At 44.0% G+C, this 17,153-nt stretch overlaps 1 protein-coding gene across 2 annotated transcripts in view; it reads left to right on the top strand.

Moving 5' to 3' along the window:
- Nucleotides 1-17,153, top strand: part of ROR2 (ROR family WNT receptor 2) — a 216,744-nt gene that overhangs the window by 75,051 nt on the left and 124,540 nt on the right. The gene's annotated exons all lie outside the window — the stretch shown is intronic.

The following is a 17,153-nucleotide window of genomic DNA, read 5'->3' as shown; positions in this document are numbered from 1 at the left end:
CACCACAACCCAGGGACAGCTATCCACCCTCCTGCTCTTGGTCATAAGGCAGTGAACAAAAGGCATTGGAAACTGGCAGGGGTTTCTTCCTTTGAGGCAAGTGCCCTCGGCACTGCACCCTTCTGACTAGTTGGATGGACAATGGTTTGTGCCCTAGTCCCCTTGGTATTCATGGGCTTTATTCAACCTTCCCAGGCTGCCCACTCCTTGGGAATGTCAGAATGGCCACGAGCCCCCTCGTGCTGCTCCCATCAAGGACATGTGAATCCCTGAGGGGGCATAGCCCAGTCTTCTGGTGGTTTATGGTCTGAACAGGCCTCCCTGGTCATGGAAGGGGCAGAACTCGGCACAGGCATCCTCCTCATCCTGCCCAGATGAGTCCATTATCAGGATCCTTCACCCATGTCGGAGGATGATGAAAAAGCTCACCAGGAACTTCAGAAGAGAGTCACCTCCAACTTGGAGCTGAAAGCTGAAGAGCTTGAGGAAATGGTGGACTCCTTGTTTGATGTCCTTAACTTCACAGCATCTTCCAAGATGGCCAACAGAGTGAGTGAGTAAGATGTCTCCTTATCTCCCCCCACTCAGGATAGAAGGTGACCTCTGCAGATGCACCTCTGAACTCTGTGTCTGCCCTGACCAAAGAAAGCAACTGTGAGTGGTGTACTCAGAAGGGTTGGGAATGTGAAGGGGACATTTACATTGCTGGACTTAAGAACCTGAGAGAAGGACCTACTTGGGGTGGGACTGTTGCTCCTGGTTTTGGTTCTGAACTCTGTGGTGTTTTTCCCTAATTAATGCTGTGTTACTTCCCTCGCCTTTAATAAAAGGTTTCTTTTCTGCATTTAAACTCTGTGCTTGCGAGTGGGGAAGCACTGTGAGTAGGGAAGCACTCTGAGGTGCCCGGGGGTTTTGTGTGAATTTTCCAGGTTACTGGGTGAGAGCTCGAGCCAGTTCTGTGGTAGATAGATGGAGAGGAGCCTGTAGATATTGAACTTGGCCCTGCCTGCTGCTGGCAGTACTTGGCAGAAGGGTTACACAAGGTACAACTGTTTCCTCATCTGGCCTTTCTGCCAAAGGTTGTTATGTTCTTCCATTTGGGCCAGGACACATTCCTGCCTGTGTTCTGCCCCAAACCCCACAAGATGGAGGAGAGGTGTCAACATGCCCTGGACATGCAGAGGGCCCCCTGGCTTTCTACCTGGAGTGTACCAAACACTTCTGCAGGGCATCAAAAAGCTGTATTGACCCTGCAGTCCATGTGAAGGGCCTGCTGGTGTCATTGCAGCAGATCTCCAAATGGATCATCTTGTTAGAGCTGTCCTGCCCAAAAAACAGTTTAGGGTGGCCGCCTTGGGCCCTGCACCTTTGGGGGCCCCCACAGTGGTTGTCCCAACCATCCTTCGGACAGGACCCACGGGATTATTGGGGACCCGGTGTGGCAATAGCCGCTGCCCCCCTTCCAGTCACCCTGCACTCATCACAGTGGTTACATCCCAAGCAACCCCACAGCTTGCCACCCTCTCCCAGCCCGCTGTGCTCCGCTGCTTCATGGCATCAGGAATCAGAGGGTATGTCTAAACTACATGGCTCCGTCGACGGAGCCATGTAGATTTGTTGTTTTGGCAAAGTCAAATGAAGCCGCGATTTAAATGATCGCGGCTTCATTTAAATTTACATGGCTGCCGCGCTGAGCCGACAAACAGCTTATCAGCTGTTTGTCGGCTCAGCGCACTAGTCTGGACGCTCCCCTGCCGACATCAAAGCCCTTTGTCGGCAGCCCCGTTATTCCTCGTGGGATGAGGTTTACCGGGGCTGCCGACAAAGGGCTTTGATGTTGGCAGGGGAGCGTCCAGACTAGCGCGCTGAGCAGACAAACAGCTGATCAGCTGTTTGTCGGCTCAGCGCGGCAGCCATGTAAATTTAAATGAAGCCGCGATCATTTAAATCGCGGCTTCATTTGACTTTGCCTATGTGTCTAATCTACATGCCTCTGACGACAAAGGCATGTAGTCTAGACACAGCCAGAGAACCCCGGCCCCAGGGCACTCTGTTTCGTGCCACTGTGCAGAAGGGGGCACAGCAGGCCAGAAGGGCAGCATGACGGATCAGGGAGCCTGTTCTGGATTCCTCTGCCATGGTGAGCGTGTGTGTGGAATGCCCCTGCTGCCACCGCACCAGGCCCCCATAATCCCTGGGCCATGTTGCTCTGGGGTTGGACAGAGTAGGACATGGCTTGGGGGTGGGGCGTAGTGGGGCCTGTGGTGGGCGGGGGGGGGGGGGTGTTGCCCTATGCCTGGGCCTCAGTGGAGGGCTGTTGCCTGAGAGCCTAAGCCCCCCCTCAGGATTGGCCTTGAATTTGTGTACAGGAAACCCTCGTCATTTTCGGTGGATGTGTTCCTGGCACCACCATGAATGGCAAAATTCATGAATACTGGGAACCGCAGTTCTCAGCTCCCGCGGTGATCTCCCCATGGCTTCCAAACTCACTGTGGGGGTAGGGAGCCACAGGGAAACTCACTGCATATTCCCCCCCCCCCCCCCCCCCACAGCTAGGAGACATCTGTGAATATGTGGAAATGAGAATAGCAATTCAGTGAATTGCGAGGGTCATCTCTTGTAGTGAATCTGATGATGTCCCTCCTCAGGTTGCCTGGGTCCATTCTGCCAGGGCTTAGGTGTCCTTGGCAGCCTTTCTGGCTCCTATGCCCATTCAGGACATCTGTAGAGCTGCGACCTGATCTTCAGTCCATTCGGATCTCATGTCATCACGCAGCAAGCCAGAGCTGATGCTGCATTTATCAGAGTTGTGCTTCATTCAACATGGCTATGAACTCTACCCGCCTCTGTGAGTACTGCTTGGAGTCACCTAATGTGGAATAGACATGAACAATCAGTCAAAGAAGAAAAAGAGTTACTTGTTCTGTAACTGGTGATTTTTGAGATGTTACTTACGTCCAGTCCAGATCATGTGCAAAGCAAGATTTGAACAAACTGGAGAAATGGTCTGTGGAAGTGTCTAGGAACCTCTTTGCTGTGTCTCTTGAAATAGGATAAGCAGATTTGCTTGGGTGTCCAAAGTCTTAATTGTTGTTCTTTTGTGTAAAATTGTCACTTTGTCTCATTCCAGTGCCTGAAATCTTAGGTTAAAGACCGGAGCCATAAATGAATGATCCATCCATATCTCTTGTCTCCACAGTCCAATGCTGGATCAATTTCTTCTATCCCTTTCAAGGGAGAGGAGGCAGGATCACATTTCTGTCTATGCCCAGATGCTGGAAAGGTTATTTAGTTGTGTTCAGGGAAGGATGTTTGTTGTGTTTTGTTGTTGTCGAAGTGTTACATTGTTGTTCCATGTTTACATTGTGATCCACTATGAACCGCGCGTCCCTTTCTGTAGTACTCCTTCCTAGGCAATCATTTTCCATTTTATATGTGTGCAATTGATTGTTCCTTCCTAAGTAGAGTACTTTGCATTTGTCCATATTACATTTCATCTGGTTTACTTGAGATCATTTCTCTGGTTTTGTCCAGATCATTTTGAATTTTAATCCAACACTAATCTTATCCTATCCTCACACAAAAGAAGGAAAAAATCCAGCTTGATTCTCCGTATCCAGAGTAAATTTTCTGAGTTGTCCCACAAGGGGAGAAAAAAGTGTAAATTGAGCACATTGACTCTGGAAAAGACGGTGCCAATAAACAATGAACCCCATGATACCATTTTAGAAAGCTGCTTTTCACATTAGAGGTGTGCTTAATATTAAAATGGGAAGTTTTAAAGAAATCTCTGCCTTTTTAATGGTCACTTACTACCCTCTTTTTATGAAGTGATTCTACCAAAACTTACAGCTTAGAAGTTTCATCATAAGTTTATAAAAGTGCACGGCTAAGTGAAAAATTCATCTTCCCTCCCCCCTTTTTCTTCAGAATATTCATAGTTTTAATATCCATACTTGAAGTATCATTAGTGGAGAGCCACAGGTGATAAGTCATCCTTGGTTCCTAATTTAACTGAAAGTTCCATTATATAAATAACTCTCTTTTTAGGCTCATCTGTTTTGCATTTAGCATGAAGTTTCTATACTACCTTGAGATGCTAGCATTGGAGTTGCAGTGGAAATGTGTGCTTCACTTTGCAAATTCATCAGCAGGTTTTCATCAACATTAAAAGGAGAATGCTGAACTATAGAGGGGCTGGTTTGGTCAATGTGGGATATATCTTGTGGTAACTATGAGGCAATGAAAGATAATATCCTGCTGTTGTTTTTCTTTATGTATTTGAATTGTTAAGGACATTTTAAAATGAATTTATTTTCTCAGACACTGTCATGATCAGATATATTAAAACAAATCACTTTGGAGGAAATATCAGAGCTGGCTCACATCTTTGGCACATCCACCTGTGTAAACAAAAGCTCTTTTAGAAAGATTTAGGTCAGTTCAAATTAAAAACAATCTAAGTGATGTTAATTCCATTATAGTTTAGAATTACTTGGCATGGAAGAATAAAGATGGCGTTAGACTGGAACTGAAAAATGTATAATTATCTATGTAGGTTCTTAATTTGGCACAATTCACTATAACATCATTGGTGTTGTGAGGCAAAGACATGGAGTATGAATGACCAGTCACTCCTTTTTTCTTTCATTGTATAAAATTAAAATACTAAATACTAAATTTAAGGGCAGCAAATGATAATTAGTTAGAGGAAATTTTGCGAGGCTTTATGCAATGTACTGCTAGCTGATCTATGCTGTTAACCACCAATGGAGGTCATCGAGGCAAATATTAAAGCTGGATTGTTTTATGAAAAAGACTGGATAATTTTATGGTAATAAACACTGGCAGCCCTGCAGTTAAAGATGTTGTGGTCAATTGAACCCTAGGCTTCTGAGTATAAACTGATCACCTAATGGGGCCAGGAAGGGGTTCCTCTTTCCCCATGTTCAGTATAACCTAAAAATAAGCATGTGATGTGGTAGAACTGGCCTCCCACGGGCACCCCACTGGCCGACCACGGGTGCCTGCCTCAGTTTTAGCTGAAAAGGCTGCTCAGCCCTCTTGCCAAGTCACACTCCTATGTGCAATACAAATCCATTCTGGTGTATGTTTTTACCAGGGCCCATCTCAGTGCCCTCTGTATCTTTCTCTTTCTAGAGAGTGTGATGCCTCCATGGCTTCTCCTCCTGAAGACAGTTTCTCATCCTTATCTCAGGGCCCTATTGCAGTTCATCATTTTCACTGTAGTCCACAGTCTCTATTTAGCTCTTCATTTGGAGCTGTCCCTGGTGTTGCTGCTCCCTCATCCAGCCAGTCAGCCTCCCATGGTCTTCTCTCTGGGAGTTCTGTATTGCAAGTGACTGCTGCTGTGCTTTGCAACATCTTTTATAGGTCTTGCTAACCCAGATTGGCTGGTTCCTCCGCAGTCATGTTAGCCTCCTTGGAAGACTTCTCTATGCCCTTTTCCAGCCTCAGCGCCAGGTTGGCCCTATCACAAAGCATTATGAGATATTTTTTTTAACCTTTCTTAGTAGCATATTTTCTAAGTTCTGAGGCATTTGGATAAAGAACTTCTAGTTTCATCTGGCAACTTCTATGTTCTTTGACATCACCAGGGCATTCTTCACAATGTATAGAGCAGGCTCTTCCAAACAGCGCAAATACCTGACGTGATCTTCTCCTGTCTTCCTTTCCATACCCTTCTGAAGTGGATCATCTAACCCAGCACGATTGCTCTTACTGCCCTCGCTATCTTGTGCATTTGTTTTAAGTATTGGGGAATGATTGAGGTAAGGAAGCAGCATGGATTACTGGTGCTACTATTTGTAAGAGGGTAGAAAAAATCAGATTAGAAAGTGAGTCCGTTTGGGGGGCTAAATCTTCTTAAGGTTCTCCCATCACTAATTTAAATTGACATGTGTAAATGTTCATACCAGGCTTCTTCCTTTCAATAGTGCAGAACTATCAGTTTTCAACTCTGGTCTATGCAAAATAGAATTTCTGTCCTTTGTATCCTGAAATTCACATTATACCTAATTTTCATTCTTCGCTTCTAAGAACTGTGTATGCTTCTAGGAAGTGTTTTCAGAGGGAGATTTGTTCAGTCTTTTGAAATGTTGATGGTTTTCTTTGGAAACAATCATCATTAAATATTACAAAGGATGTTTCAGGAACAAGTAGAAATAATTTGTGTAAAAGTACTGAATAGCGGGGGTCAGGTCACATCCTCCCAGTTTTGACTTTCCACCTTCTAGACAGTGAATTGTCAGTTGTGGAAATAAGCTATCCTCCAGCTCGACCACCCAGTGAACAATTCAGTGTGTGCAGAGCATGCTGGGAGTACACAAAGGGTGTAAGGATTCCTTTATGCTTGAAATCTGTTAGGATAAGCCTCCTAAAGTCAGTACCAGCATTGCCTGTTTCCTAGCAGAGGTTTAAATCAAATTAATAATTTTAGGTAGGGATTTAGTTGAAGAAAGATCTTGAATATTCAGAAATACTAAAATGTGTTCTGATTTATATAATGCATGGTTTACAGTTGTTGAGGTATTTAGGGTTGCCTGTAGAGGAATCTCAGTGCTAGAAAACAGATAATAGAAGGACATTGTTATTGAAGAGGATTTATGATACAGGATGTTAAGACTAAAATGAAATGACATTGGGGCTTAATTCTTTATTTGAGTAAAACTCCAGATTAACAACTGCAGAATTTTTCAAAATCACTATTACACCAGAGTTAGTTTATTTGAACTATTTAACAATTTTGAATGAGGGAAGGAAACCAGAATGGCAATTTGTCACTTTGTTAAATAAGATCGAGTTAAATAGCTTTAAAACTTTGGTAGTGGATTGTTAATTATATACTGCATTCTGCAGAACTCCCAACAACTGATCAACAAGAAATCAGTGCTTAAATGTTGTTTGTTTTACTATTATTATATTACATTGCTAATCCAGTTACCGAAATTGAAATGCTCTCTTGAAAAATTTTGGGAATAACATGATTTAGAGCTCAACTTCCTACTTGTGAGAAATTTATTGATATTATTTTCTTCTCTAATTTATTTAGATTTACAGTTGAAAATTGACTGCTTAATTTTTTGCTTAATCCAGATTTCTAATCAGTTAATCCACATTGTGAAAAGTTCCATCCTTCACCTCCTTTTCACCGCAAAGATGAACAGAAAATATAAAAACAACTTTAGGAAAATCTTCCCATTTAAATTAAATCCTGGATGATGGCCAGGAGCTGCTTTCTTTCTGTGCCCACATGACTTTAGGCCTTGTTTATGCTCACCTGCTGGTTTCCTCAAGTGACAGTTGTAGATTCATAGGAAGAGTCAGAGTTAGTGTGGCTGTGCGCACAGCTTACAAGTGTTGCTGATAGAGAAAGGTATCAACTGGGAGTATGCCACCTTGCCAGCCACAGACTTTCAAAAGTAGGTTTTTTAAAAAAAGATGAGAACTTAAAAATAATGGGATTTTAAAAAATAATATTTTGGGGTGCTAGTATTTGAGGCTTAAGATTATATATTCAACCTTTTACCACTATGGCCAGAAAACTTAATTTATTTTTTAAATAACTAAGATTCCCAACTAGTTCACATTCCTCCAAGAGCTGGGCTTTCAAGAAAAATACCAAATGCTGTGAGATTTGTAATGACATTGTTGGAGTTTGCAGCACTGAGTATTCAAGACCGAGCTCAGGGATGACCTTTCCATAAATATGGCTCCCTAGAATTATCCACCGATCCTTCCACACACCCAGTTAGTTCTGTGGCCTCTGCTGTGATACTGCAGAGAGAGAGAGACTGACAGTCATTGTACTTCTAACAAACTGGCTACTTTTGGTGGAGAAAGTATCTAGCTGTCATTACCAGTCAGTAGTTTGATGGGAAAAGAACATATTAATTTTAGGATCTGACTCTGTAATCACGTCTTAATATTAAAAAGTGTAGGCAGATTGCAAGGACTTTGGTTGTGGTAGAGCAGTGTTTCTCAAACTGCTCTGCGAGACATCTCCAGGGGCTCCGCGAGGTTGGTACATCGATGGGTACAACACATATAATCAGTGGACCGCTGGGGCTTTGCATAAAGTTTGACGCATGTAAAGGGCTCTGGAGCCCAAAAAGTTTGAGAACCGCTGTAGTAGAGAAACCACAATGAAGTGCGGCAAGATTTAAAAAAATTAAGCATAACATTAGTGATAGTAATGTAGCCGTGTTAGTCTGGGGTAGTTGAAGCAAAAGTAGTTTTTTTTAATTGTATCCTTTGGTATATATGGTTGTGACTACTTTCTTCCACTATTTGATCTGAGGAAGTGGGTCTGGCCCACGAAAGCTCATCATCTAATAAACCATCTTGTTAGTCTTTAAAGTGCTACATTGTCCTGCATTTTGCTTCAAGCATAACATTGTTTTTGAAAATCTTGGCCTAAGAATCTAATTATTTTCGGGTGCTCAACCTGAGATACCTTAAAAGGATCCAAGTTTGAGAAAATCCTAAACACTGTCCCACTTGATACAGATTAAAAGAGACTGATTTGCAAGTTGAATACCCCGTCCTCCCCCTCCCCCCCCAAAAAATAAATTGAGGTACTCAATCATTAGTTAGTTTTGAAACTCTTGGCCCTATGTCTATACTGAACTTTAGCCAGCTCTTGGCTATTTGTAAATGTTGTTTTAGTTTCTACTCAAATAATTATGGCTTTCAAATAGACAGATTCCAAATGTATGATAAGTGCATGGTTAGTGGGAGCCAATATGGAGGCAAATGCTGGAATCTTAACAAATTATTTTAGTAATTACTGGCTCTAAATATTATTTATGTGCAAATTGGATGATTTATGCCCTGTGACAACTTTCCCAAACTTTGGGGTGATAAACATTAGTTTACAAAATTACTGTGAAACTTGTATGTTGAGTTGTCCTTGGAGGAGAATCAAAGAAGCCAAAGCACTTTAGATAATATTCTATCTCTTGTCCTCACATCAGAGCTCAAAGGTTGCTAGGAAACATGCAGTCCTTGCCTGGTGCTTTTTTGTTGACTCAGAACCATATTGTGGTTTGTTGCACAACATAGGAACTCAAACTGCAGAATTTCTTTTTGCTCCTTTTCGTACCCTTCTCCACTGGGAAGGATTGGTGTGTGGTAAGGGTATGTCGTGAATATATTTGGGGTGGGCAAATGGCGGCCAATGTAGGAAACAATGGAAATCAAAGTGACTGATAGCACAAAAATAATAGTGCTGCTAAAAGGCTCTTAGCTCCTAATGCCGGACATATAACCCTACTCAGAGGGATGAGTCTGCATGAAACCTGCAAGTGATTACTTAAATGAAAACAGACTATATTTGTCCTTAAAAAAAATAAAAAAAGAAACGGAAACTTTCCAACATTTGTACAACTCAACTGCATTTTTCAACAGCATAAATATTTCTTAGTGAAGATTTATGAAAGTGGGAATTTAAGGATGTCTCTCTTTATAAGATAATTCCTGGAAAATAATTGTCATGGTTACCTATGTACTCCATCATGACAAATATGGATCTTAAGATTTTCCTTCTTCTTAGATTGTGGCAGTTTATTTTCAGCAACTTTTGCCTATCGTTACTTTGCCTCATTCTTCATGGGAATGGTTTCTTTCTTGCAATAGACACTGAAGCTTACACAGCTTTATACAGCAAGGAACCATGGGCCAGATTTGTAAAAGCATTTAGGCCCCCTGAAAAAGCAGATAGGTGTCTGGTGGGATTTTAAAAAAATGCCTACCTCCCATTCAACATTAGTCCTAAATGTGAAGGTTATGGAATGCCTCTCACCAAAAGGGGCAGAGAATGGGCTGAGTCTCTGGGGAGTGGGTGCAGAAGGGAGGGATGGGTTTAAAAGGCTGGGAGGGAATAGAGGGAAAAGCACAATGGCTGGCTTAGGAGCCAGGCCAGGCGTGTCTAGAGCAGCGGGTAATGGGGATCTAAGAGGTGGTGCATGGGATGTGGTACAACTAGCATAGGCTGCTCTGGGTTGCATCTCCCTTAAGGGTTAATCCAGCGGGACCCAGAATCCTAGAAAAGTTTCTCTATGCTCTCTCTTTGGAAGTGGTGCTCCCAGCTGCTGACTCCAGATTCTGCTGCTGCCCAGACACACTCCTCCCTGCCCTTCTTGCCTGTTCCTTAAAGCAGTGGTCCCCAACCTTTTGGGGTTGCCGGGCTCCTGGGGGCCGGGTTGCTCATGCACCGGGCACATGGGGTGGGGACGCACACACACATGGGGCCAGAGCCACCCATGCACTACGTGCCCAGGGCCGGCGCCGCTCCGTGCCATGTGCCCAGGAGCAGGTCCACCCATATGCCACATGCCTGGGGCCAGCGCTGCTCCTACACCGCGCATCCAGGAGCTGGCAGCGCCCATGTGTGGTGCACCCGGGGCCGGTACCACTCCTGTGCCGCGCGCCCAGGGCAGGGGGCTGCCCATACGCCACATGCCCTGGTCTGGAACATCCCATGCGCCGCATTCCTCGGGGGGAGAGCTGCCACCGCGCATGTGCTGCGTGCCCGGGGCCGGTGCTGCTTCTGTGCCATGCACCATGAGGCAGGGCCGCCCATGTGCTGCGCACCAGGGGCTGGTGCCACCCCTGTGCTGCACATCCAGCTGGGGGGGGCTGCCGATGCGCCGCGCGCCCGGAGGTGGGGCCACCCCTGATCACTTGGCGGGCACACTGAAATGGCCCGGAGGGCGCCTTGGTACCCGCAGGCACCACACTGGGGACCACTGCCTTAGAAGCACGAGGGCTCATAGAAAATATAGGAGCTCAGAAGAGGGAATCAGAAGGGAATAGGATCAGATTGAGGTTCCCTCACAAATGCAGCAGTTTATGCCGGAAATGGCTTGACCATTGCTCAGATGTGCACTGCAGACATGACATGTCTGGGCTGCTTGCCCTAGGGGAATGTCCCGGAGCTCCCTGATTTTTAGAGGAGGAGGGGACGATGGCAGTTGGTTGGGGGGGGGGAGCAGATCCATGGGTGTCAGCAGTAAATCTGGGGCACAGAGTAGCCCATCTGGAACAGCAGTTTCTCCAACTCTCTTGTTACTATTGCTGTTGCTGCTGCTCAGGACTCCCTGGTGCTGCAGTCTCTTGCCCCTGGGACCACCTGAGGTACTTCCATATGGAGGAGACACTGAGAGGAGCAGTAATGGGGAGCGGAGCTGGGTGGAATCAGGGACTGAGCAGGACTGCTGCAGTAGTACCAAAACAGCAAGACAGCTCTGGTTTAACTACACGAGTGTTTCTCAACCTTTCTTTATGAAGTACCCCTTTAAAGAAAAAATAAGTACCCACAGTACCTACAGTTTTCTAACACAGACATTTTTTTTTCTACCACTGCAACACATTTGTTTAAACAACTTAATTGTAGCCTGGTGGGCAATGAAATAGTACAAAAGTACAAAAATAATAAAAAGCTGTAAAACTTAAAACAAATTCAGTTTTCTCCACATTTCAGTTGTTGACGTGCCCCCCAGACTTCTCTCAAGTACCCCTAAGGGTACTCATGCTACTGGTGGTGAAACACGGTCTACATCACCGTTCCCATTTAAATCAATGAGAACGAGGCATCTAGATTCTTTTGAAAACCCATTGGAGTTTATCTGCATCTTTTAGGCTTTAAATACCTTTTTCTGGCCCTGAGGGCCTCCAGTGAGATGAATGAAAGTGAGGATGTTCAGCACCATTTGGAAGCTTACAGTGCTGGTTCTGAGTAGGGAGATTAAATGCATTTAATCAGCTAATCAAATAGTTGATGGAATTTCCATTGATTATTCAATTGATAAGGGGGGAAAGTGCAGAGCCATAGTGGGGTTAGCTCCTGGCCACCAGGCTCTTAATACATTTAAAAAGTAGAGGTGCGATCTAGGTCAGCTGATTTCCGGCTCATGCCCAGTCCCCCTGGCTGCACCTCCACCTTTTAAATGTATTAAGAGCCTGGTGGCTCTTAAAACGTTTGAAAAGCAGAGGCACAGCATCTGGGACCAGGCTCAAGCTGGGAATCAGCTGATTCTGGGCTCGCTCCCAGTCCCTTCGCTACGCCTCTGCCTCCCTTGGTCCCCCCATGGAGACAGTGCTGGGGGGAGCCAGCTCCCTCCAGCACCAGATCCTGCCTCCCCACTGCTGCCTTTCTCTGATAGAGGCCTCAAGGGTGGGGGGGAAGCGACTAGTTGAGTCACTACTCAACCACGCAGTAAGCATAGGTTTGTTGGGTAGTTGACTAGTTGCTTTAATCCCTAGTTCAGAGCCATGATCGGACCTGCTGGGAAGTTCTATACAGCAATCAGTTCTAGATGATTTTTCCTTTCACTTAGGTTCTGTGCTGCTCCACTGAACAATAGCCTCATTTCTCCTCCTTGATTCCAAACCTGGATCCTTTTCTTACTTTTTTTTAAGGCAGTTTTATAAGCAGTTTAGTGGAATTTTACAAAGAGGAAATTAATACAGAGCAATATAAACAATGTGACAGGAAAATACAAAAATGTGACTGAGGAACTTTATTAAATACGCACTAGTCTGATGTGAAATGACTTCATGAGGTGGGCTGAGGCCTCCAGTGTACAGAAACAGCTCCTGGCTCTTACAGCAGGATCTGAAAAACTTGCTGTAAATACACTGTGCTTGTGGTTCCCTGCTCAACCAGCGGCGCCAGGAATTGGTCCAAAGGTTTAGGTTTTTTGTGTAAAAGTTACTTCATATTTTGTTACATTATTAAGTTTTTAAGTGCTATTGTTCCATATTTGGATTATTAAAGGCTTTGAGGTATGCGTTGCCCTTACAAAGTATGGATGTCATCAAGATCCTATGTAGTGCGTATTTTCTGTATCTTGATTTTAATGTAGTTTTTGACTCTCTGCCCAGGATTTGGTTATTAGGTTTTCCTCTCTGGTAAAACAGAAATTAATCTAGTTTTCCCCTTAGAGTGCACAAAGAAACCCTCTCCCCAACCCCCGTGTTTTAGTGAGTACAGTTTTACTGTATGCTGAAAAACTCTATTCTTATTCCTTTATGCACTTTTTTTAAGCTAAGGGCAAAACATCTATTTTATTAAAATGATTTAAGATGTAAAAATGAGGAGTCTTGTGCCACTTTAGGGTATGTCTACGCGGTGGGACAAAGTTGAATTAAGATACGTAACTTCAGTTATGTTAATTACATAACTGAAGTTGAAGTAGCTTAACTTGACTTTTGGTGCTGTCTACGCTACAGGAAGTCAAAGGAAAAACACTCTTCCTTACATTTCCCTTACTCCTCGTGAAATCAGGGTTACTGGCATTGACAAGAGCTCCTCTCTCAATTAGAATTAGCTATCTTAACTCGACTGCTAATTCAAACCCTGGAAGGTTGACAGCAGCAGCTTTGATCTTCCTCTGCAGTGTAGACATACCCCTAACGACTAACTAATTTACAGCCGGTCCCCAAGTTATGAATGCATAGACTTACAACCGTTCGTGCTTACGACCAACCTTCCATAAAGCCCATTCAGCCGGTCCCCAAGTTACGAATGTGCAATCCACGCTTACAAACAGCGTGGCCTCATTTAAAAGCATGTATTCTGACTTATGAAAAATTGGGTTACGACAGGAGTTCGGAACATAACCCGTTCATAAGTCGGGGACTACTTGTATTTGGGCATAAGCTTTTGTGGTATGCATCTACCCATGAAAGCTTTATCCTCAAATAAATCTGTTAGTCTTTAAGGTGCCACAGGACTACTTATTTTTGGAGTTCCAGACCAACATGGCTACTGATCTGAGACTTAAAAAGATGCAACACAAATGATTATTCTGGGATGACATCTCCCACTGAAGAGCAATGCACTACATGATCATATATTAAGATGCGTTAAATTTAATATCTCACTTTTTCCTCAATATTTATTCAAAATAATATAAAACAGTTTTATTTTAGATACAGCTTTTTGTGTCAGCTATATATTGAAGACATCAAAGGTATATGTTAGGTCCCGGTCCTGCACTAGGATGCACCCAGATGGACCTCCACACATGAACAAAGCACAACTGACGATATGATTGTTTGACTTCAGTGGCCTCGATGAGGAGGCAAAAGTCATCCTATACCTATATTTTTGTATAGGATTGGTGTCCTAGAAGTTCTTCAGTGTAGTGTGGCTTTCCTTGGTGCTTGTAAGGTATAGAACATATTTTACCACATTATAAATAATAGTAATTCATAAAAGGCAAGAAGGACAATATATGGCAGGTGCTGTATAACTTGAAAACAGAGTAATGTAAAATTGGAAGGTGGAGGGGCTCTCAGAAATGAGGCAAGATGAAGTTTCCTTTTACAAATTTTCTTTAATTTTCTTTTAATTAGCTAGGAAAATGTCTCGATCCCTTAATTTTCCTTTGTGTTGATAAAAAGACGGAATGTGCAGATTTAATGTTTACTCACTCCTAATATCTTTCAGTGTGTATGCAGTTTAGTCATTTATGTTCTGGTATTCTATTTTATAATGGACATTTTAAAGCCTGTTAAACTTTACCGGTTTTACTGTAAATATTTCAGTTCTTAACATTCAGTTTAAACAGTTTATATTCAGATAACTTTTACTAGGAGCCATGTTGTGTGGGTCCCAGTTAGAGGAGAAGGGTGGTCCTTTCCATCTTTGAAAATCTCATTGCATATCCTGTCCTCACTACCCTTTGCTTCTCAAACTCAAGGCCACACATCATGGCTCATCCTCCCTTTTGCTTCTTTTATGCTTGAAGAAAGCTTGAAAGGTTCCTCTCCTTCCTTGCACTGCACCCCAAAAGTGAATTGTGTTGAGTTTTTTCCTGCCTGCATTAATGATGTTAGCTTATTTCTTTTTTTACATTACAAATAATGTCCTTATTCAGGAAAACACTTAAACTTATATCTCTAGTGTAAGAGCCTCAGATGCATAACCCATCTGTACAAATCGACAAAGGATAACATTTTGCATGCTGCTTTTCATAGAATCATAGAACCAGAGAGCTGGAAGAGGCCTCAGATGGTCATCAAGTCCAGCTCCCTGCCCTAGGCAGGACCAGTCCCAACTAAATCAATCCAGACAAGGCTTTGTCAAGCCTAGACTTAAAAATCTCTAGTGATAGAGACTCCGCTACTTCCCTAGTAACCCGTTCCAGTGCTTCACCACTCTCTTAGTGAAATAGTTTTTCCTGATATCCAACCTGGACCTCTCCCACTGCAACTTGAGACCATTGTTCCTTGTTCTGCCATCTGTCACTACTGAGAACAGCCTTTCTCCAGCCTCTTTGGAATCTCCCTTCAGGAAGTTGAAGGCTGCTATCTAATCCCCCCCTCACTCTTCGCTTCTGCAGACTAAACAGACCTAACTCTCTCAGCCTCTCCTCATAGGTCATCTGCTCCAGCCTCCTAATCATTTTGGTTGCCCTCTGCTGGACCCTCTCCAATGTGTCCACATCCTTTTTGTAGAGGGGGGCCCAGAACTGGAAACAGTACTTCAGATGTGGCCTCACAAGGATCTGCTAGCAATGCTCCTCCTAATGCAACCTAATATGCCATTAGCCTTCTTGGCTACAAGGCACACTGTTGACTCATATCCAGCTTCTCATCCACTGTAATCCCCAGGTCCTTGTCTGCAGAACTACTACTTAGCTGGTTGGTCCGCAGCCTGTAACAATGCTTGGGATTCTTCCGTCCCAAGTGCAGGACTCTGCACTTGTCCTTGTTGAACCTTATCAGATTTCTTGTGGCCCAACCCTCCAATTTGTCTAAGTCACTCTGGACCCTATCTCTGCCCTCAAGTGTATCTACCTCTCCCCCTAGCTTAGTGTCATCTGCAAACTTGCTGAGGGTGCAGTCCATCCTGTCACCCAGGACATTAATAAGGATGTTGAACAAAACCTGTCCTAGAACCAAATCTTGGGGCATTCCGCTAGAAACTGACCGCCATCCTGAAATGGAGCCGTTGATCACTACCTGCTGGGCCCAACCTTCTAGCCTGCTTTCTATCCATCTTACCATCCATTTATCCCAGCCATATTTCCTTAACTTGCTGGCAAAAATATTGTGGGAGACGGTATCAAAAGCCTTGCTAAAGTCAAGGTATATCACATCCACTGACTTTCTGATGTCGACAGAGCCAGTTACCTCATCATAGAAGCTAATCAGATTGGTCAGGCACGACTTGTCCTTTGTGAATCCATGCTGACTATTCTTGATCACTTTCCTCTCTTCTAAGTGCCTCAAAACGGATTCCTTAGGGATCCCTGCCTTGATTTTTCCAGGGACCGAGGTAAGACTGACTGGCCCTGGATTGTCCTCCTTTGTTCCCTGGATTGTCCTTCTTCCCTTTTTTGGAGATGGGCACTACATTTGCCCTTTTCCAGTCCTCTGGGATCTCTCCTGATCTCCATGACTTTTCAAAGATAACGGCCAAAGGCTCCTGAATGACATTGCCAACTCCCTCAGTATCTTCGGATGCATTAAGTCCGGACCCATGGATTTGTGTACGTTTAGCTTTTCTAAATAGTTCCTAACCTGTTCTTTACCCTCCAAGGGCTGTCCATCTTCATCCCATCTTGCGTCACTTAGCGCATTAGTCTGGGAGCTGACCTTGTCCGTGAATACAGAGGCAAAGAAAGCACTCAGTACTTCAGCTTTCCCCACATCATCTGTCACTAGGTTACCTCCTTCATCCAGTAGGGACCCGGTACCCTCTCTGATCACCTACTTCTTGCTAACATGCCTGTAGAAACCTTTCTTGTTATCCTTCACATCCTTTGCCAGTCACAATTCCAGCTGCGCTTTTGCCTTCCTGATAACCCCCCTCCCCCCCGGGCATTCTCAAGCTAGACATTTATACCCCTCCCTGGTCATTTGTCCAAGTTTCCACTTTTTGTAAGCTCCCTTTTTGTGCTTAAGTTCACCAAGGATTTCCTCTGTAAGCCAATCCGGTTTCCTACCATGGCTGCTTCTCTTGCTATGCATCGGGATGGTTTCCTTCTGTGCCTTCAATAAGGCTTCTTTAAAATACTGCCAGCTCTCTTTTGCATACTGCTCGAATTTAGCTGTGAAGCAGTTCCTCATGGGTAAATGAGGATATGGACAGGATGTTTAGTTCAGCCTCAAGCACCTGC

Source organism: Pelodiscus sinensis, chromosome 6 (genome assembly GCF_052426305.1).
Source record: "Pelodiscus sinensis isolate ZL-2025 chromosome 6, ASM5242630v1, whole genome shotgun sequence".
NCBI classification, from domain to species: Eukaryota; Metazoa; Chordata; order Testudines; family Trionychidae; genus Pelodiscus; species Pelodiscus sinensis.
The sequence above is the reverse complement of the archived record's forward strand: the minus strand, read 5'-3'. Positions and strand labels throughout refer to the sequence as shown.